This window comes from Diabrotica virgifera, chromosome 7 (assembly GCF_917563875.1).
Source record: "Diabrotica virgifera virgifera chromosome 7, PGI_DIABVI_V3a".
Lineage (NCBI taxonomy): Eukaryota > Metazoa > Arthropoda > Insecta > Coleoptera > Chrysomelidae > Diabrotica > Diabrotica virgifera.
Genome location: NC_065449.1, coordinates 186,159,019 through 186,182,715, shown reverse-complemented (window position 1 = coordinate 186,182,715; position 23,697 = coordinate 186,159,019).

Here is a 23,697-nt window from a genome sequence, read left to right as displayed (position 1 = left end):
CGCGCGCATAAAGTGCGCAAAACGCGCATAAAGTGCGCAAAACGAGCGCGTGTAGTGCGCAAAACGCGCGCATAAAGTGCGCAAAACGCGCATAAAGTGCGCAAAACGCGCATAAAGTGCGCAAAACGCGCGCGTAAAGTGCGCAAAACGCGCACGTTAGGCGCGCAAAACGCGCGCATAAACCGTGCAAAACTCGCGCATAAATCGCGCAAAACGCGCATAAGGCGCGCCTGACACGCGCGTTGTTGGTGCATTATGCGCGTGTTTCGCGCGCGAGAAATATGATGTTTAATTCAGACATAGAAAATTATTTTAAAAATCATCATATCGTATTTACACACGCATCTAAAAAATATCTAGAAAAATCTACGTACGTGGTTCAACACAACCACTACAAGTCTTTTCAGAGCAGCAGTGTGAAAAGTAGATATTGCCATGATGGTCGCCAACATACGAAACGGATAGGCACTACAAGAAGAAGAAGAAGAAGGCCGTACTAGTTTATCCTGAAGTGTGAATCTTTATTATATCAGGATAAACTAGTTTGGCCTGAAGTGTGTTTATTTATATCAGGATAAACTAGTTTGGCCTACGCGCGATAGGATAAACTAGTTTGGCCTAGGCCATACTAGTTTATCCTAAGGCGGTTAGGACAAACTAGTTTGGCCTAGGCCAAACTAGTTTGTCCTGAAATCGGGTTTGGCCGGTAACAGATACATCCCTACATAGTACATTGAGAAGAATATCAATTATATGTCTGTGGCTGCCAATCAATGAAACTGATCTGTATGCGTTTCAAATCGTCGGTTTGAAACGGTCAAAATGGTTTCATCATATGTGGTTTCTCATAGACGTCTATGGCATAAACTCAAAAGTAACTGAGGGTTGCAGTTTCGTTACATTTGCGTTTCACCGTATGTGCTGGCCCTTATTTGTTTTGTTCAGTTCAAATGCATCCAATGTATAATAAAATGTAGGTAAATATAAATATGTAATAGAGAAAACATTGCTTATGGGATTTATTCTTTTCGATAGGACCTTCTTTAAAATCAGAAACAAATAATTCAAAGATGACGTCCCACGGTTTTCCTTTTAATGACCTATAAATATGCCCTCGGGTTCTTGTATCACATATTATATCCTGTTTTGCACTTCAATCAAAAACCGTTCTGAATCGAGATTCATTTTAGGTGCTCACCCTATAACCTCTCGTAAACATCTGTGGCGGCTACAAAAGTGGTCCGTCTGAATTGGGTTTGCTACTAGTGGAGGCCACTAGCGTCTGTGGCCGGCGACTGTGGCCGGCTACACTCGCTCGTGTGGGGTACGCCGGCCACTCTACATAAGAACCCACGGTAAATCTTCGTCAGCCACTCTGTGGATCCACAGAGTAGCGCTGCAGCGTGGTCCGTGTGGTTTGGCTCTTAGTGTGATTAGAGCCAAACCACACGGACCACGCTGCAGCGCTACTCTGTGGATCCACAGAGTGGCTGAAACAGGCGATTTTCTAGCGCCGGCGACTACGCTGCGAAGTGGATCCTTTGGAAGGGTGCGGCGGGTAATGTAATGGGTGAGAAAAAAAAGTTTGTTCAAATGATTAAAAACTTGCCGGCTAATATATTTTTTTAAAAAGTGTGTTCGTCAAAATCAGTGTTTGTAATGTCCACAGTTTTAAACATTTTATAAAATTTCATACTTAAATAACTTTAAGGCCCACCACATACGGTGAAACGCAAATGTAACGAAACTGAAACTGTCGGTTACTTTTGAATTTCATTTGAGTTTATGCAGTAGACGCCTATGAGAGACCACACATGATGAAACCATATGGACCATTTCAGACCGGCCGTTTGAAACGCATATATTTCAGTTTCATTGAACCCGGTGTGCAGGAAACTTGTGTTTTTATCGGGTTTCGTATTTTTGTGTCGTAGTGGGTACTTTAAAAAAACGGCCAAACCCGATTTCGGCCAAACTAGTTTGTCCTAACCGCCTTAGGATAAACTAGTATGGCCAAGGCCAAACTAGTTTATCCTATCGCGCGTAGGCCAAACTAGTTTATCCTGATATAAATAAACACACTTCAGGCCAAACTAGTTTATCCTGATATAAGAAAGATTCACACTTCAGGATAAACTAGTACGGCCTTCTTCTTCTTCTTCTTGTAGTGCCTATCCATTTCGGATGTTGGCGACCATCATGGCAATCTCTACTTTTCACACCGCTGCTCTAAAAAGAGCCTTTTTTAGATGCGTCTGTAAATACGATATGATGATTATTAAAATAATTTTCTGTCTGAATTAAACATAATATTTCTCGCGCGCAAAACGCGCGCAAAACTAGCGTATAAATCGCGCAAACCGCGCAAAACGCGCGCATAAGGTGCGCAGAAAGCGCGCGTAAGGCGCTCAATACGCGCATAAAGTGCCCAAAACGCGCGCATAAAAAGCGCAAAACGCGCATAAAGTGCGCAAAACGCGCGCGTAATGTGCGCAAAACGCGCGCATAAAGTTCGCAAAACGCACGTAAGGCGCGCATAATGTGCGCATAAGGCGCGCATAAAGTGCGCAAAACGCGCGCGTAAAGTGCGCGAAACGCGCATAAAGTTCGCAAAAGGCGCACGTAATGCGCGCATAAAGTGCGCATAACGCGCGCGTAAAGTTCGCATAACGTGCACGTAAGGCGCGCATAAAGTGCGCAAAACGCGCATAAAGTGCGCAAAACGTGCGCGTAATGTGCGCAAAACGCGCGCATAAAGTTCGCAAAACGCGCACTTAAAGCGCGCATAAAGTGCGAAAATGGCGCGCATAAATCGCGCAAGACGCGCATAAGGCGCGCCTGACACGCGCGTTGTTGGTGTATCATGCGCGTGTTTCGCGCGCGAGAAATATGTTTAATTCAGACATAGAAAATTATTTTAAAAATCATCATATCTTATTTACAGACGCATCTAAAAAATATCTAGAAAAATCTACGTACGTGGTTCAACACAACCACTACAAGTCTTTTCAGAGCAGCAGTGTGAAAAGTAGATAATGCCATGATGGTCGCCAACATCCGAAACGGATAGGCACTACAAGAAGAAGAAGAAGAAGGCCGTACTAGTTTATCCTGAAGTGTGAATCTTTATTATATCAGGATAAACTAGTTTGGCCTGAAGTGTGTTTATTTATATCAGGATAAACTAGTTTGGCCTACGCGCGATAGGATAAACTAGTTTGGCCTAGGCCATACTAGTTTATCCTAAGGCGGTTAGGGCGGTGAAATCGGGTTTGGCCGGTAACAGATACATCCCTACATAGTACATTGAGAAGAATATCAATTATATGTCTGTGGCTCCAATCAATGGAACTGATCTGTATGCGTTTCAAATCGTCGGTTTGAAACGGTCAAAATGGTTTCATCATATGTGGTTTCTCATAGACGTCTATGGCATAAACTCAAAAGTAACTGAGGGTTGCAGTTTCGTTACATTTGCGTTTCACCGTATGTGCTGGCCCTTATTTGTTTTGTTCAGTTCAAATGCATCCAATGTATAATAAAATGTAGGTAAATATAAATATGTAATAGAGAAAACATTGCTTATGGGATTTATTCTTTTCGATAGGACCTTCTTTAAAATCAGAAACAAATAATTCAAAGATGACGTCCCACGGTTTTCCTTTTAATGACCTATAAATATGCCCTCGGGTTCTTGTATCACATATTATATCCTGTTTTGCACTTCAATCAAAAACCGTTCTGAATCGAGATTCATTTTAGGTGCTCACCCTATAACCTCTCGTAAACATCTGTACCGGCTACAAAAGTGGTCCGTCTGAATTGGGTTTGCCACTAGTGGACGCCACTAGCGTCTGTGGCTGGCGACTGTGGCCGGCTACACTCGCTCGTGTGGGGTACGCCGGCCACTCTACATAAGAACCCACGGTAAATCTTCGTCAGCCACTCTGTGGATCCACAGAGTAGCGCTGCAGCGTAGTCCGTGTGGTTTGGACCTTAAACAGTAAAAGTCAAGATGCAAATAAATGATCAATATCCAGAAACTTTAGAATATACAGGGTGTCCCCGAAAATAGTGCGGTCTTTTAAGGTATGGATATAGTACACAATTTAGAACAAAAAAGTCCTATAACATTTTTTTCTAAAGTTAACCGTTTCCAAGAAAAAAATACATTGTTCTCCATACAGGGTGTTTCATTGGGAAAGTAACATACGTTAACTGTAGAAAGAGGACACTTAGACGGTCTCAAAAATACCTACTTAATGGGTCTTACTCCATTAATAACAAAGATACTGGGTGTTTTATCTATTTTGCCATTTTCTTAATTCGTTCATAACTTTTTAACCACACTGTATATTTATTTTATATTTGGCAGGCAAATATCAATTAAGGTGTACAATAAATTAATTTATTTACAATTGTAGAAAATCCAGGTCCGGATTAAAAAATATTTGAAAAATGTTCCGACCGAAAAACAACACCCTGTACATTAAATTTTTTTATAATAGATTTTTCAGTTGAAAAGAGGATGAAAAACCAAATTTAGTGGTATACTTTGAGTTTTCGGCAAAATGATTTTTCTGATCAAATTTTGAGTTTGAATTCTGAAATTATGTGAATTGCGGGAGCTCTAAGTAGAAAAAAATTGAAATACAGCTTACAACTTGTCAACCGCAATGTATATTGATTTTATATTTAACACGCGAATATTCTTTTAGGTACCCAATCAATTAATTTACTTACAATTATAAAAAATCCAGGTCCGTATTAAAAAATATTGTATAAATATTCCGACCCAAAAAAGTACCCTGTATATTAATTTTTTTTAAATGGATTTTGCATTTGAAAAGAGGATGAAAAACTAAATTTAGTGGTATACTTTGAATTTTCGGCAAAATGATTTTTCTGGTAAAATTTTGAATTTGAATTCTGAAATTATGTCAATTGCGAGAGCTCTAAGCAGAACAAATTAAAATGCGACTTAATTTTAATTAATACCATTATTTAATCTAAATTGGTAAAATGTTAACATTTCAGTGTTTTTTAATTATGTCTGACAAATAGTTTATGGCGAATATTCATCTTTAAATAATGAATAAATAATAAAGGGTCAATAAAGAATACATCAATTTAATCAACAAAGTATCTAAAAATTATAAAAAACAGCGAAAATTTGCAGTATAATAACTATTCAAAACTAAAGCACTTATTCAAAATTACCACCATAAAAAATTATTGTTATGTGTGCAAATGTTAATATTTTACCAATTTAGATTAAATAATGGTATTAATTAAAATGAAGTCATATTTTAATTTATTTTACTTGGAGCTTCGCAATGCACATAATTTCAGAATTCAAATTCAAAATTTTACCAGAAAAATCATTTTGCTGAAAATTCAAAGTATACCACTAAATTTAGTTTTTCATATTCTTTTCAAATGCAAAATCCATTTAAAAAAAGTTTAATATACAGAGTATTTTTTTGGGTCGGAACATTTATACAATATTTTTTAATCCGGACCTGGATTTTTTATAATTGTAAATAAATTAATTGATTGGACACCTAAAAGAATATTCGCGTGTTAAATATAAAATCAATATGCAGTGCGGTTGACAAGTTGTAAGCTGTATTTCATTTTTTTTTTCTACTTAGAGCTCTCGCAATCCACATAATTTCAGAATTCAAATTCAAAATTTGACCAGAAAAATCATTTTGCCGAAAATTCAAAGTATACCACTAAATTTAGTTTTTTATCCTCTTTTCAAATGAAAAATCTATTTTAAAAAAATTTAATGTACAGGGTGTAGTTTTTGGGTCGGAACATTTTTCCAATATTTTTTAATCCGGACCTGGATTTTTTACAATTGTAAATAAATTAGTTTATTGTACACCTTAAATGATATTTGTGTGCCAAATATAAAATAAATATATAGTGTGCTTAAAAAGTTATGAAACAATTAAGAAAATGGAAAAATAGATAAAACACCCAGTATCTTTGTTATTAATGGAGTAAGACCCATTAAGTATGGTATTTTTGAGACCGCCTAAGTGTCCTCTTTCTACAGTTAACGTATGTTACTTTCCCAATGAAACACCCTGTATAAGTGAATTTTTATTTTCATAAATTTAAATGGCAACGTAGCCTAGAAGAACTTGCTGTGACTGTGGAAATTTAACCTAATAACCCCTTGTTTGTTTACTTTGACGTATGATTTTTGGGGTTGTTGACATCGTAGGTACCTACCTGCAAAATAATGGATATGGGTTTGGTTGATATTTACATTATTATACCTACCAGATGCAACTGACCTACAAACCTACTTTTTAATCTTTAGATTTTTGAGTTGCTCGTTGTTGCCAGACTTCAATTTGCATATCAAAATGTATTTTCGTCTTTTGGTCAAACGGCTGAATTAAGAAAAAAATTTATAAGACTTTTTTACTCTACATTGTGCCTTCTACCTATACTTTTAAGGAACGCACTATTTTAGGGGACACCCTGTAGAGAGTTATTGTTCCTAGTCTCCATTTACATGTATCGGCCCAGTCTCCTGGTCTGTCTCAAAATTGCCTTTTGGACTTCATCAAGTCATTTTGTTTTTGGTTTTTCTCGTTTTTTTCTTTCGTTCAAATGGTTGTGATTCTAATATTAATTTCGGAAGGCCATGACCTGTCATTAAAACAAGCTGGTTTAAGCTGTATTACTTGATGATGGTTTTTTTGTTCATGATTCATCGTATTCTTTTATTTGTTATGTACATCGTTCTAAATATACTTAACCTAACCAACTATGACAGATAAAACCAGCTACATTTATTAGCGTTCCCAGGATCAACGAAAACTATTTACCCAGCAATTAAAGCAGTACACTTTGATGATGTGTACAGGGTTATTCACTAAATTTTGACCCACCTGTAAACTGCTTCATTTACAGAATTAGAAAAAAATGTAAAATACAAAAGTTATTCGATTTTTAAATTATGATTTTTTGACATATACAGCGTGTCTACTTAAGTTGAAAACATATGGGAAACTTTTTTGTTATGCATTTTACGAAAAAAAGTTATTCTTTATAAAAAGTTCTGCATGCTCTAAAACCTAAGATTCAATCATCAGATATCAAATTTTCTCAATATTATACGAGGTATGTCAAAAAATATGAACTTCGTTCAAGAGTAAAGTACCTTTATTTCTCTCAATATCGAAAATTCTTATTATGAAAAGTTGTTTGGAAATATAAACTAAGATCAAATATGCAATTACATGGTTCTAATTGAAAAAAAAAATATTTTCCAAATTTTTCTCAAATTTATTGATACTAACTTCGTTTTTATTTATTACACATACGATAACTCTTTTATTATTACTTTTACGAAAAAAAGGTATTCTCTATAAAAAGCTCTGTATGTCCTAAGGCCGAAAATGCAACCATCAGATATCACATTTTATTAATTTTATACGAGGTATGTCAAAAAATATGAATTTCATTCAAGAGTAAAGTACCTTTATTTTTCACAATATTGAAAACAGCTATTAAAAAAGTTGTTTAGAATTAAAAACTATGTTTTGATATGCAATAACATCCTTCTAATTGAAATATTGTGAAATATAAAGGTACTATAATCTTGAGCGAATTTCATATTTTTTGACACACCTCGTATAAAATTAATAAAAGTTGATATATCATGGTTGTGTCTTAGATTTTGGACCATGCAAAGCTTTTTATGAAGAATAACTTTTTGTCATAAAATGAATAATAAACGAGTTATCATATTTGTAATAATTAAAAACGATGTTGGGTATCCATAACTTTGAGAAATTTTTTTTTCCAATTAGAAGCATGTAATTGCATATTTGATCTTAGTTTTTAATTCCAAACAACTTTTTATCATAAGAATTTTCGATATTGAGAGAAATAAAGGTACTTTATCTTTGACCGAAATTCATATTTTTTGACATACCTCGTATAATATTAAGAAAATTTGATATCTGATGATTGAATAGTAGGTTTTGGGGCATGCAGAACTTTTTATAAAGAATAACTTTTTTTCGTAAAATTAATAATAAAAAAGTTTCCCATATGTTTCCAACTTAAGTAGACACGCTGTATATATCATACTAGTGACGTTATCCATCCATCTTTGTGTGATGACGTAATATACTATTTTTTAAACGAGAATAGGGGTCGTGTGCTAGCTCATTTGAAAGGTTATCTAGGTTAGGTCTCTATTAAATAATATAAACATTAAGATAATTATTTATAATATTAATAGTCTCCCGTTTTATACCGCTCTCGTGGCTTTGGGAGTATAGCAGGGTAGTCTGCTATATCTAGGGCCTACGGTATACAAGGAAGGTAACAGGGCCAGTGCTACGCTTCAACCGCCTATTATTACCCCTGGTTTCACCCAAGGTACTAATTTTATTCAGGCTGAGTCGACCTGGGGCCTATAAACATTTTAAAAATGTCTAGTTGTTCTTGCCGGCGGCGGTAGGATTTGAACTCCGGACCACCGGCACGCTAGCCTAGCATACTACCACTCGGCTACGCCGGCCCTAATTATTTATACAGGGTGTCAAAAAAATTAATTAAATTAATTGACACAAAAAGAAGAATGTATGTAATTTATTTAATTCAAAATAATTAATTTAATTCTACTGCTGTCAGAAAACAGAAATAAATGTTTATTGGACAAATAAACATTACTTTTTACTTAAATTCAATGTTCAAGCTGCCACACATCTACCCCTTGGCAGTTTGAACATTTAATTTAAGCAGAAACAATGTTTATTTGTGCATATAAACTTTTATGTCTATTTTCTAACAGCAGTAGAAGATATTTTGAATTAAATAAATTACATATATTCTTCTTTTTGTGTCAATTAATTTAATTAAAAAAATATTTTAGACACCCTGTATAAATAATTACCTTAATGTTTATATTACTGAATAGAAAATTGAATAACCTTTAAAATTAGCTAGCACACGATCCCTATTCTCATTTTAAAAAAATAGTCGATTACGTCATCACGCCCAGATGGATGACGTCACTAGTATGATATATGCCAAAAAATTATAATTTAAAAATCGAATAACTTTGATATTTTACATTTTTTTCTAATTCTGTAAATCAAGCAGTTTACAGGGGGGTCAAAATATAGTGAATAACCCTGTACACTCCTGTACTTTTCTCTGGTTTCCTCAGTTCAAATGGTTTAATTATTGCAAAACGTCCAGTATAATTTGTAATATTCAGAAGCTGCAGAACCACAATAGTATCCAGAGTCTAACGAAAGTAACATTCGCTCGAACAATTTTATCAACTACCACACAACTCGCTTTTTTGGTTTTAAGACACCCAACTTTACCACCCAGAAACTGCTACATTAGTCTGCTACAGTCTTAGAAAACTGTATGCTACTTCCATATTTCGTTGAGGATACTAATGGTATACCTCTTACTATTACCCAGGAACGCTATAGAAACAAGGTGGTAAGACTATTTAATCAGGATCCAAAAAAGTTTTGTCGTGCCAGCACAATAATTGTAATTCTGATGAATAGACGGTGGATCCAACAGAGCGTGGCGACCTGTCACCCCATGTGACAGTCTGCTGCTATGTTGCCAGAAACTTTTTCCAGGACGTAGCACTGTATTCCCCTACCTATCATATTCCCCCGATCGTCTGACACTTCTCTCTCTCTCTCTATTTCCTTCCAATGGCGCCAATAGAGCCCAAATAGAGCCTTGGCCTTCTCCAAATTGTGTCTCCAACATTGCCGGTAACACACCGATCTTCTCCAGGTTATAACGTGTAGCAAATTTTGTGCGTTCGCTGCAACTTTATCCTCTCACCTTTTCCGGGGACTTCCTTTTAGTCTTGCACTGCGAGACATAATGATGATGTCATCTGCATATCGCCTGATACCTACATCTGGGAAATGTTAAAAGAAAATTTTCAGCTGTCCAGAACCACCAAAAACTGCACCTGAATCACATGATCATTTTGCTTTTCAGGATTACGAAATTATCAATGTTCCAGAATATATTTTAAAATTAGCATAAAGGTACGTTTTTACTGGAGCGTCTGCTGCGATCATCGTTGTGCGATCGTCGATGACCGATAATCGCTAAGCGATGATCGCAACCGGAGTGTTTTTACTAAAGAGATGATTAGTGAGTTGCCCGTTGTCTAGTCAACAAATGGTTTTATTGCAGCGATGAGCGTACGTAAAAGAAAACATTATTGTTAAAATACTGCTAGTGGCAGAAATGTTAGAAATGTTAAATGATCCAAGATTAGAAAAACATGCAATACTTAAAAGAAGACTACTTCAAAATTTTGATAAACAACCATTTATTAGTAGATGATGTTAAGTTCCCATGGCAAATAAAAGAAAGATATGTACAGAGAAAACTTGAAGCAACAGAGATGGATTTCTGGAGGCGCTCAGCAGGAAAATCAAGATTAGAGAGGGTAACCAACAACAGAATAAGAGAAATAACGAAGGTGAAACACACAATAGTAAATGAAATTACATAGTACCAAATAATTTTGATGGTATGGACATGTTTAAAGAATGCCCGAAAAACGACTCCCGAAACAAATCCTAATGTGGACCCCTCATGGTAGACAAAAAACAAGAAGACCCCACCTTAGTTGGGGAGAAGGCATAAATCGAGAAAGATAATTAGATGAAAACCTTTGGACGGACCGATAGCATGAACTAAGTTTGATTTTGAGTTAAATTTAGTAAAACAGGATACACACGCCACTATAGTCGCTCAGCGTCTGCGACTGTGTCTGCTCTCAGACCAGTCGCCGACAATCGACGCTAACGGCTCCAGCAACAGACGCTTCAGTCGAAACGGCACAAGCAATACATCGTAATCATCGCTCAACGATGATCGCAACAGACGCTCCAGTAAAAATATGTGTAGTTACAGTCCCTGCTCAATTTATTAGACTCACCCTAGAAATATCAGTTTTTTTCATTTGAAACACCTTAAAGGTATGTTCAAAGTCATACGAAACTGCTGAATGGGTTAAATAAAAATTAATTAATAATTGTGCTACATAATTAAGTTAAAAATGGTGAAAGTTTTTGATTGAATTGTGAAAACTTGACAGATGGCAATAAAATGGGCTAAAAGGCCGTAATGACTCGACTTTTTCAACTTTAGCTTTTTAATTAAATTAGTGATTGGTGTTCAATTTTCGTAAAATCTGCAGTGGTGAGTGTTATTATTGTTCTATGTGAACGTTAGTTTTTAATTTTTTTAATTTATTTTAAGATATTAATAGAAATATGTTAATTTCTAAAAAATGAATATCTTCGATTGGAAATTTTTCATATGGGTGATTGTAAAAATCTTTTTGTTAAGCAGATCTATTCTGTTACTGCTCTTTTAGAAAATATCGCATGTTGTCAAAAAGAAATAGCAAAAAAATGTGTTGTATCTTATTCTTTAGTTCGAAGATTGAGTCAAAAACCTAAAGGGAAACATCATGTTACATCGATTTGGAGGGGTTGGTATGGCAGAAAGATTTCAGTTACTTCCAGAGGGCAACGATTTTTAATCAATTTGGCTGTAAAGCACAGAAGAGTCACCCGTAGCGAGATATGGAATAAATTGCAAGAATCAGAGTGTTCAGTATCGGAGTCCACTGTACGCCGAAATTTGTACACTATGGGATTCAAATGTCATAGACCAGTTAAGGAACCAACTAAACAACCAACTATCACCACAAATGCTCAAAAAGGCTTAGTTTTAGACAATTTTCATTAATATATTAAAGTCATATAATATTTATGCAAATTGGACGAAACTAAGCGTTTCTTGAGCATTTGTGGTGATGGTTTTGGTTCCTTAACTGGGCTATGGCATTTGAATCCCATACTGTACAAATTTCGGCGTACAGTGGACTCCCGATACTGAATACTCTGCTTCTTCCAATTTATTCCTTATATCGCTATGGGTGACTCTTCTATGTTTTACAGCCAAATTCATTAAAAATCGTTGCCCTCTGGAAGTGACTGAAATCTTTCTGCCATACCAACCACTCCAAATCGATGTAAAGTGATGTTTCTCTTTAGGTTTTTGACTCAACCTTGGAACTAAAAATTAAGATACACCGCATTTTTTTGCTATTTCTGTTTGACAACATGCAATACTTTCTAAAAGAAAAGTAACAGAAGAGATTTGCTCAACAAAAAAATTTTACAGTCACCCATATGAAAAAATTCCAATCGAAGATATTCATCTTTTATAAATTAACATATTTCTATTATTATCTTAAAATAAATAAAAAAAAATTAAAAACTAACGTTCGCATAGAACAATATTAACACTCACCACTGCAAATTTTACGAAAATTGAACACCAATCACTAATTTAATTGAAAAACTAAATTTAAAAAAAGTCGACTCATTGCACACTTTTAGCTCATTCTTTTGCCATCTGTCAAGTTTTCACAATCCAATAAAAAACTATACCATTTTTAGCTTAATTATGTAGCATGATTAATAAGTATGTAATTGTTATTTAACCCATTTAGCAGTTCCGTATCACTTTGAAGATACTTCAAGGTGCTTGAAATAAAAAAAAACTGATATTTCTCGGGTGAGTCTAATAAATTGAGCAGGGACTGTATGAACACTGTCTACAGCTCCAGCGCAACAGAGCATATTTTTGAACATTTACATCATCATCACGATGATTAAAATCTTTTTCAGTACCTACTGTATATTCTGACACGTACTGTATTTCTATACACATCTTATACAGTTTGTATAAGTTTAGTACTTTTATAACGAGTCAAATAAAAATTAGTTTCTCGGAAACGAATATTTGTTTTGAGTAATATTATAATAATAGGTCTGGATCCCGCATAAGAAAAAAAAGTTGATTAATAGCAAGCTGAAAATTTGTTAATAGCTAAACGGAATCTAGTCGGACAAACTTTGATATGGAAACACTGGAGCAGGGGAAGTTTTAATGGTGGAACAGGTTAAAAATTTGGCACGTCAGACTACGAAAACGTCAGATGTATTTTGTCGGACAGAACTTCCAATTGATTTGTTGCCCTTTCATTAAACTCTCATGCAAAAATCAGACTGGTGTGTATCATCAACTGGGCATTTTAATGAGTGGAACACGAAGAACATGTCAAACGACAGAAATCATGTTGGTTAGTAATACCAGTCTGCATGAGAGTTTAATGAAAAGGTAACAAATCAATTGGAAGTTCTGTCGGACAAAATACATCTGACGTTTTCGTAGTCTGACGTTCCAAATTTTTAACCTGTTCCACAATTAAAACTTCCCCTGTTCCAGTGTTCCAATATATCAAAGTTTGTCCGACTAGACACCCTTAAGCTGTTAACAAATTTTCAGCTTGCTATTAATCATCTTTTTTTTTGGTACGCGGGATCCAGACCTATAATAATATATTCGCATAATCTGATATTGTTAGATCTCGTTAGCGCTTAGAAACTATAATCGATTTATACTAAATAACTCACGGGAGAACTGAGAAACAGTAATTACTCCCAACAAAACATACCCGCCCATCACACAACTGCATTACGGAACAATATGTCATCAAACAAACGTAATGTTTACAACATATAAAGGTCATTCCGCACACAGGATGGAGTGTGGTAATGTCTATTATCAAATGTTCTATTAGTGTTGGGATGGGCCCTGTGTAATCAGGAAGGGAATGTGCATCTGGTTAGAGACTAGTTATGAGTTTTTAATTATTATATTGGGTCGAATTTATCATTAAAAACGCGAACACGTCAATTTAAGGATAGGTATCAATGACGCTAAACTGTCGACATTAACCCTCATTATTCCCTAAATAAATCATCCGCATAAAAAAGTAGGTCTGTAATGGATGATTCTTCTTTTGTTTTCACCCATTTTACAACATTAAAATGTTGAAAATCCATGTCTGCTTTTTTTTTTTTTTGAAAAGACAAAGTCGCATCCACCCGAAGGTTATTAGCGACATTTCTGTAACATTTGTAACAATATTAAATCAAAATTTGGTAAATATGAATTACAATTTGTATACAATTAAACCTTTGGACCAATAATTGGATTCCACGCACTAACACTTTATTTTTGGAATGAACTTTCAGATCGCTAGCGACACTCCGACACTCTCTTTCTGATGCATCATTAGTGATAGCGTTACGCGCACTAGTATCTGCTTGTTCATATTTCCTTCAATGCCTATGTGGGATGGTATCCACAGGAAGTGGATTCTTCTGAAACTTTCTTGAGCTTCCATTAGTTCGGCCTTGGTTCTTTTCTCATTGGGGTGTTTATGGTATATATTTTGCATAGCTTTGACTGTGCTAAGTGAGTCGGAAAGGACTGGGCAACACGGGAGGTTTTTAATATATACATAGTTTGATGGCTTTAAACAAACCAAAGAGCTCTGCAGTATAAATGCTGGAATTGCGAGAAAGAAGTATAACAAGGCGATGAAAAATTCCATCAATATTCTTTTGAAGTAGAAACTTAAATCTTAATGTTGGCTTAATTGAGATGTGTCACTTTCCCAGTCTGACGGCTCACTGCCAAGATAACGATGAATTTTTTTTCTTTATGGACGTGAATTTTCGTTTTATGGATCTTTCCTTTAAATGGGGGTAAACTAGACTGAGCATATGGAACAAAGCTGATAGGTCTGTGGTATATTCTTGAATTGTGGTTATAGGATCTGTTGATCCCGTGATATTCATTAGGAGCATGTTAAGTTGATCAAAGTTTAGAGGGAAAGGTAGAGGGGAATTTTCTATGAAGTTTTTAGCAGGGTCAAGTAAGAGAGAAAATGAGCATTCAGAAGTGCTTGCTGAACTAATTTTAGCTTTTTTAGATTTTGCTTGGACTTAAGGTGGTGGAAAAATGTTACATTCTTTTGAAGATGGATCTGCTTCAGGTGAAATAATTTCATCAAAGTTACGTTTTGGTTGATTAATTATGTGACTGTCCTTATTTGATGCATCTTCTTTGTTCGGTATCTCCGGGACGTTGGAAATAGACATTTGTTCACACTGAGAAGGGTTTGTATCATTGGGTGCTTGCAAAGATATATTTGTTGCGCTGGATACCGATGCTTCATTGTTTTGGTTGGGGTTTAGTTGAGCTAGTGGTTCGGAGCACTGTGATGCAATGTGACCTGGCTTCTTGCATCTAAAGCAAACTAAACTGTCTTGAGAGATGAATATTCTATATATCGTGTTGTCAAAAACAAGAGTAAATGACTCTGGTAGTGTTAGACTGTGAGGACTGATATAGATTTGTCTTCGAAAACTAAGGATCTGCTTGAACTCAGGCATAGAAGCACTAATTTTGAGGAATGCCATGGGGGAGACAGGAACTATGCCGATTTCTTGTAACTCATTGATTAGCAAGTCGTGCGGTATTGAAGGACATACGCCGGAGAGCACAAGTCGTTCCGCTGGTGTAACTAACCTTCTTGCTCTGACAATTTCACCTTGTATTTCTATTTGACCATGATTATTCATAAAATCATCCACTATTTGTTTATTGGATAAATACATACATATGCGATTATTAGATAATCTAGAAGAGAAGATTATATTTTTCGGTTGAATTATATTTCCAAGTGGGAGAAAGAAGGTAGTCTTGAAGTTTGGTGTTTTCTAAGGCACTAAAGATAATTGCTTGGGACTTTAAAGGAAATTGCACTCGCGACGCTGCCAAAGAGTATGAATGTGATGCGTTTATTTGACTTTGATGGTCTTGTATTGTAGAACTGTTGTGGAATTCCATGTTTGAATTCATTTCGATAAACGTTAAGTGAAAAGTAAGTCCGACCCTGTACACATGCTAAAACAGGTATTTCGGTCTTTACTAAAAGCGGTTATTTTGCTGGTAAAACTGGATTTGTGTATTGACAACAATAACAAATAATTGCAATTTGCTGACTTTAATGCTAATTTTACTGGATATTATGTAAAGAGTTTGTACACATAGGGCCGGTATTTCCAACCTCACTTAAGCCAAAGCTTACTTTAAGCCTTTGCTTAAGTTTAAATGCCTGTATTTCCACTTCAATTTGAGGCTTAAGCCTAGGCTTAAACCAAATAATTTTAAGCTTGCGCGGGAGTTGGTTTAAGCCTTTGCTTAAAATTTATTTTCCGTTTTTTGAGGTTATTTCTATAGATTATTAATTAGAGAGTTATTTTGAAAACCAACGTTTGAGTTATAACGTTATTATTAGATTATTAAATAATAATCTATTAATCTATTAATTTATTAATCGTAATAACGATTATTAAAATTCTTACTACTTTTGGAAGGTGTAGGCACATGAAAATTATTTATTTCTACAATGCTTGGTAGGTATATTTATTTTACAAAAATAAACTTACATTCGAATTTGACATTTTAAGGAATATATCCAACAAACAAAATTACAAAGACGGAGCTATTGCTTACTCAAAATTACAATAAAAATATAACCAGAGAAAATATAGACAATAAACTAACAACACATGTATCATGTACACAAAATTAAGTAAAGTAAATGACATTGATACAAACGACAAGATAAAATGAAATGTCAACAGTAGTGGTTTTTACCTCAGAACAGTTAGTTCTGGCATTTTGACGTATTCAGAGGTACCAAACCAATTAAATTTACAGTTGAGCATCAGTTTAGTTAAGGAAATGATGGAAATACGGCACCCAGCTTAAGCTTCTCCTTAACTTTTGACACAGGCTTAGCTAAGCAAAGGCTTAAGTAGCTATTGAAATACCGGCCCTAACAGTTTATTTCAATATATCACTGAGATTCAAAATTTATAACTTATATTAAGCTTTGTTAATATTAAAAATATTCGGAGCCCACATTGAATACAACATTATAGTTATCGATGCAGGATCGGTCTCCTCCATGTCTGCTTGTCCGTCCGTAAACACAACTCATCCGGGATTATAACAGAGAATGACAAATGAGGTGTCCTCATTTGTGCTGAGGTGCTTATAGCCCAAGAGATGATTAAAGGTGAGAAATTTGAGCTCGGACTTCCGGTTACAGAGTTGCAACCGGAAGTACTGTTGTAAAGTCGCCAAAACAGTACGAGCGATATATTATTCGACGTTTCTTAGCCAGACGAGAACAAATATATACTTCCGGTTTATAGCCTGTCTGTCTATCCGTGAATACAACTCCTCCATTATTAGAAATGTTATAATGACAAATGAGGTGTCGAATGAAAGCTTCTAACTTAAAGGTGGTAATAAAGGTGAGAAATTTTACCCCAGACTTCCGATTTCGGAGTTGTAACCGGAAATACTGTTTTAAAGTCGTCGAAATAGTACAAGCTATACATTATTCGATGCGTATTGATAAGTAGAGCTCGAATATTTAGTTCCGGTTTTGATGTCATTTCCAGTTAAAAAGTTATGACCGGAAATTTGGCAAAAATGACTCACAATTTGTAAAATCGTATATCAATCGACGCAAAGTTATAATAAGAGTTCAAATGTCGACTTCCGGTTCTATTTTCGGTCACATTGGGTCCAATTGTGTCTCACGAAGTCCAGTTGCTTGTTTCAGATGTCATTTTGTAAAATTTATCCGAAAACATTTTTTCTTTTATCTGTATGTATTTAGTAAAACACAGATAAAAATCAGAAGGCTAATATGTAATACCACGAAAAAGACCAGTGAAATGTATGAAAATAAGGTATACTTTAGCAGATCTTGTCACTTAGGTATCAATTCAGTCAGAACGGTAATGGGCTTTCAGTTTGGTATATTTTTTAAATTCAGAGACCCAATTAATATAGGTCAGTGCCTTTTTTGATTCTTAGAAGGAATATAGACTTTTATTTTTGTACAAATTTCTAAATCAGTGTATGTATATAGACATTTTTGCGTGATTATGAGCTTTTTCATTTTTGAAGTATATTTTCGCTCATTTTCGCTATTTAACGTTATGCAATTTCTTTTGTTAAGAGTATAGCTTAAGTATTTTAGTCTTATCATTTTCATTTTTTCTTATAGAAAAACTTTTTAGTTTTGAACTTTATAGATAACGTTTATTAGCTTCAGTTAATTTCATTATTAAATAACTATTTGGTAAGAGTCACAATCATCTCGTCGTCAAAAGTGTATGATGTCGTATTTTATTAAATTATCTATTTACAGCTCAAGATTGAAACATTTGTGTTTGGTCGTAGCATAGTTGCTAACTTTTCTGTTGTTGTTATGGTTATGTATCGTGTTCCTTTGAAAATTTAATTAGTTAAAATTTGATGGCGCCCAATTTTTTTTGTTATATCTATTCAGTATTCCCGTTTTCTTTGAGTCCAAGTGTCAAACCATCAGTTAATTATTATTATCGTTCTATCTTTTGTCTATTATCGTTTCATTAGCTCTATTCGCATATCATTATTTATTCATTTTCCATCGTTTATTACAACTTAGCTCAACCCAAAGAACCACGCCCACATCTCTTCCGACTGATCGACGTAGTCTTCGTATCGCCAATGTAATAAGCGATTGGACTTTTCCATCTTCGGTCAATCCTCATTCCATCTAAGGATAATATCGTCCTGATCCTTCTGGTTCAGCTTTCATGACCTCTTGTCCACCCGATCGTTATAAGTGTAGAGGTGTAAGATCAAGATCGAAGAAAATTAACAACTAAAATAATATCACGTAAAATAATAAAGTTAAAAACCCTCCCAAATTAAAGCGTAATTTGTTCCAGTGGTAAACCATGCATTTTTTTTTAAATAATGAGGAAAATAATAGGAGAAAGAATGAAAATGATCAATAATGCATTATATTTAACAACAGTTGAATTAAATCTCAATAATTAATTATAAACTAATAAACCACGTCATCAGTAATGTTATATTTCAAAGGGAATGTCTAACTAACCTTTCAGCGAAACCTTATTTTGTTGAAATGATTTTTACCAATAATAGCGCTCATAAATTTCAAAAGATTTATACTAAATAGATTTTAATTAGCCATCACGATGCATAAAATTTAAAAAGTGAGATTGTAGTGCGCTTTTTCCGTTGTCCAGAAAAGCCAAAAGAAAAACCAACGGATCATTACTAATTAACTCGCCAATTATCCGAGTCTGCTGTACATCCGACGGGCAGTGGCGGCGATGATTGGAGTTTTTCCTGGAGTCGCAAACTTTGTCTCTTTGTCATTTTTATGTTTCCACTCTTCAAGAGTAGGTATGGTGACTTCGCCTTTCAGTTGTATTTGTTGTAGTTCCGCCTCTAGTTACTGGAAAAGCTTACAATGCATCAAATTCTTTGTATTGGAGATCTTCGGCTTCTCTTCCGGTTTTAGAGTAACAACCGGAAGTACTGTTTTAAAGTGGCCAAATAATACAAGCAATATATTATTCAACGCGCCTTAGCAAAACGAGCAAAAATATTTACTTCCGGTTTTTATATCACTTCTGGTTAAAAAGTTATGATCGGAAGTTAGGCCAAAATGACTCACAATTAGTGAAATCGTATACGAAGATACGCAAAGTTGCACGAATAGTTCAAATATTGACTTTCGGTTTTACTTCTGATCACACTGGGTGAAAACCTTACGAAGTCCTATTGCTTGTTTAGAATTATTTTTTGAAGTTATACTTCTTTAGGCGCGTTTGAGAGTAAATGTATATGTATATGTGCGCGAATCCATCAAGTCTTGGTCCTGGGCGCAGCTGACGTGTTATACGTGCTCTGATTGGGTAATTACAATGACCTGTCAATAATTGTTCAATATGTCGGTTATGAAACAGATGTTGTGTATATTAGTTTTTATTGTTGTGAGGGCAAAGACAAAAGCAAGTTTATAATTGTAGCGACTTTTTAAATAGTTTTTAAAAGCAACAGGTGCGTAATTGTAAATATTTCAGTATTGTAATAAAAAATTACATAGGTACCTACCTATTTGGAAATGTAAAATGTTTAAATTTACCTACCAAGTAGGTAATGCTTTGATATACATAATTTGATTACCATCAAAATTTCCACCAATATTCATCTAATATATTATTTTCTTACTCTCTGTTTTCTTGTATTTTAATTCCACAAAAATCAAACTAATTTCATTAAATTCAGAACGGCCAAAAGTTTAAAACGTTCAGTTCATCTATCTTCCGACATAAGCTGTGGCTAAAATCTAAGATGCTTGGATTTCAAATCAAACCGCCGTAATAGACGCGGGTTCGATCCCCAATGCAAATTTTTATTTTTTTAATTTTTTTATCCATTTTATGATTGTAAGTGTATTTATTATTTAATTTTTATTTTCAGAAAATACGTATTTAGTTCAAAATTTTGCCAATAATTATTGTTCAGAAATCATTTTGTGGCATTTTTCAATGTGTTTGTGTGTGTTTGATTCTTTTATTTTTGGTATTGTTTTAATAAAAATTTTTGGAAAGTATTAAGTATTAAAACTAGTTTAATATCTAAATAAAATATAAATAAACTGCTTACAGTTTACAGTATATTAATTTCGTTGAAATCATTTACATTCTTTTCTTAATTTGCAGGAGCGATCTAAGTTTGCCGTCACTATTTCAATTTTAAGGGCTTTTAGTAAACAACCCATAGTTTTTTACACTTTACGCTCAAATGTGAGAACTTATAAAATTAGTATATTTTTTACACTTCGGGACAAATTCATATTCTGATTCTCTGTGCTGTTTACTTTTTTAAATAATTTTTTTTCTTCATGTGTTTGAAAGTGCAAACATATTTTGAGTCGTTGTTTATAAGTTTTGGAGAACAATTTTACTTATACATACATACATAATATGTATGTTATAAGTAAGATAAAAGGGTAACTTTAAAGTTGTTGTTTAATTAGTACGATATCTATCAGAAAGTTTAGGAATTTAGAGCGGTTTCTAAACTAAGGAAAGAATAGCATGGCTTAGAAACGCGAGAGAAAGGTTCAGATGCAGCAGAGCAGAGTTTTTAGAGCGCTGCCAATAAGGTAGATAGTCAACGTTATTATGTAATTACAACAAAGATATTTATTTACTTGAAATTGTTAAACATGATAGCTACTCACATTAAAAGTTGTTTATTTAATTGAAACTGAAAGTGTGCAAAAGCCATAAGTCGGTACTTTATTATAACTAAAGTCCGGATTATAAGCATGACAGAAAGGTCAAAATAAGCACTTATATAAGCAAAAAATGTCGCAAAAATAAGCAAAGTTTTTATGAAATAAGCAAGGTTCAAGAAAAAAACCTGTAAGTAAACATGGATATGATATAAATATGAATAAAGGACATTAATATTAAATTACATTTATTTTTAATTATTGTATTATTAACAATAAATAAAAAATTACGTAAAAAGTGTTAAACTATAATGTATTAAAAAAATCGAAATTGATTAACATATTAATATATTTTTTATTCATGCATAAAAACAATTTGTTATGTTTTTCAAAATATTCTTGTAAAAAGCTATGTCTTTTATCTGTAGACATATTATTTATACATAGAAAAAGATTTTTCAACATCTGCAGATGTGATTGGTGCGTAGGTATTTAAATTTAGACAAAAGTACCGATACTACCGAAAATTATTTTACAACAATATAATAAATTTGGGCTTTCTGCAGACAAATATTAGTTTATTACATGGACAGCTATAACGATTGGTTTTCCCGTTTATCTCCTAAGCCTAAGTGATTAAAATGCTTATGGTTTATTGAATTATTAAGGTTTTATAGCTCTGTATACTTATAGAATTTTGCTTAAGACAGGAAGTAATACATACATGGAATTTAACTATAGTTTATCATAAGAAGTAAAATAAACAAAGATAAGCAACATATCTTTAAAATAAACATTTTTACTAAAAATTCTAATAAGCAAAAAAAGCAAAAAAGAAGGAAAATGCTTATAATCTGGACTTAACCGGATTACTTATAATCCGGACTAATTATAACCTAACTAACTAAATTTGTAAATAGTAAATACACAATATGGTTTGTACTTATTGAAAGACGGGCATTTTTTATTAGCGAGGCGTTCATGAATCATTATGCTTCAATGTTACTATCTTTTTTACATAAGTGCCCTCAACGTAGTGAACAAGATTCGCGTAACTCAGCTATGTGTTATGGAGCACCAGATGTTTGGTGTCTCTCTGAGAAACCGAATCCCAAATGAAGGAATGTCAGAACAAAAACAACCGACGCTATCTAAAAATCGTGACAGGACACGTCGCCAGATGGACAACCGATGGACATGGACAAATCGTATTGTCGAGTGAAGGGTAAGACAAGAAGTACTAGGGAGTATAGGACTCCCACCAACTAGATGGACTGACGACCTGAAGCGTGCTAGCAGTAACTGGATGCAAGCCACATCAGACAGAGACAGATCGAAAGAGCTGAGGGGAGCTGATGGGACTATGTCTAGCAGTGGGCGCGTACAGGTTGATGATAATGGTTATTATGATAATGATGTTATTTAAATAAAAATAATGCTGAATGTGACGTGAGATGCAGTCATCGTAAGGACTACAAGGACCTTACTTGCCATGGTTATTTGAACAAATGACTCCCAAAATTACAAGATTTGATCGTTCCCAACTGTCATTTGCTGGAACATGTGGAAAAACACGAGCTTTCCCGCGGAAAAATTGAAAATTAGAGCAAGCCATTATCGTCAAAGTGACTAAGTTATTTAGACGAAATATATTTGCTGCTAATAAACGTGAAAGAATTAAATAAAGGCCCAAAAATTCCTTTTCATAAAGGGTTTGTCATTAGTCAAATTGCTACCAAATACTACTTATGTATTACCTTCTTAATATATAAAATGGGGGACAATATTATTGAACCAACCAAAGCGTGCCAGATTCTGAATTTCTATAAATTATGTGTTCTCAATCTATATACGTTTTTAAATCAGATGGATAGAGCTTAAAGCCTCAATCGGCCCAATGCACAGGGTGTTTCAAATTGGTTGGTTTTGCAGGAAGTAAAAAATAGTGATTAAGATGTCATGACTTATTTTTTCGTTAAAGTAACGATTGACCAATCAAATCATCAATAACTCCCCACATTAGTGAGCCTCAGGGCAGTTATTAAAAGATGTCGAAAAGGACGGGGTTTTGGATCTTCTATATTAAGAGAAAGGACACCGCACACATCTTATGGAAAATATAATGTCACTCAAATGAAATAAAATTTACCTGAATAGATTCGTCTCAAATTTTCAATAATTTCTGATTATTGCGCTAACTCTTTATTTTGAATAGTAAGAGCGTAAATTGATAAAAATAAATCTAAAATCAAATGGGATTGTACGTGTGTCAAAGAGAAAAAATAGATTTTGTAATTCGCTTAGTCCATAAATCTTTCTGAGGGATTAAGGCAGAAGCGTTCTCTTATCTTATACTATTATTAGTGATAATTAAGTAGGTACAATTTGGACAGTTGTACCGCCTCTAATCGGCTTAAGCTAATGGTGAATAGACTGTTTTCAATAGCCGCTAGAATAATATTATCTATAAATGCCAGTTTTATGGACTTCAAAATGCGATTTTCATAAACTTTAATTACAATTAACGCCCTAATTAAACAAAATTCAGAGTTGGCGCGATGGTATCAAATGATTGAAATTTCGAGACCAATCTATTCGTTTAA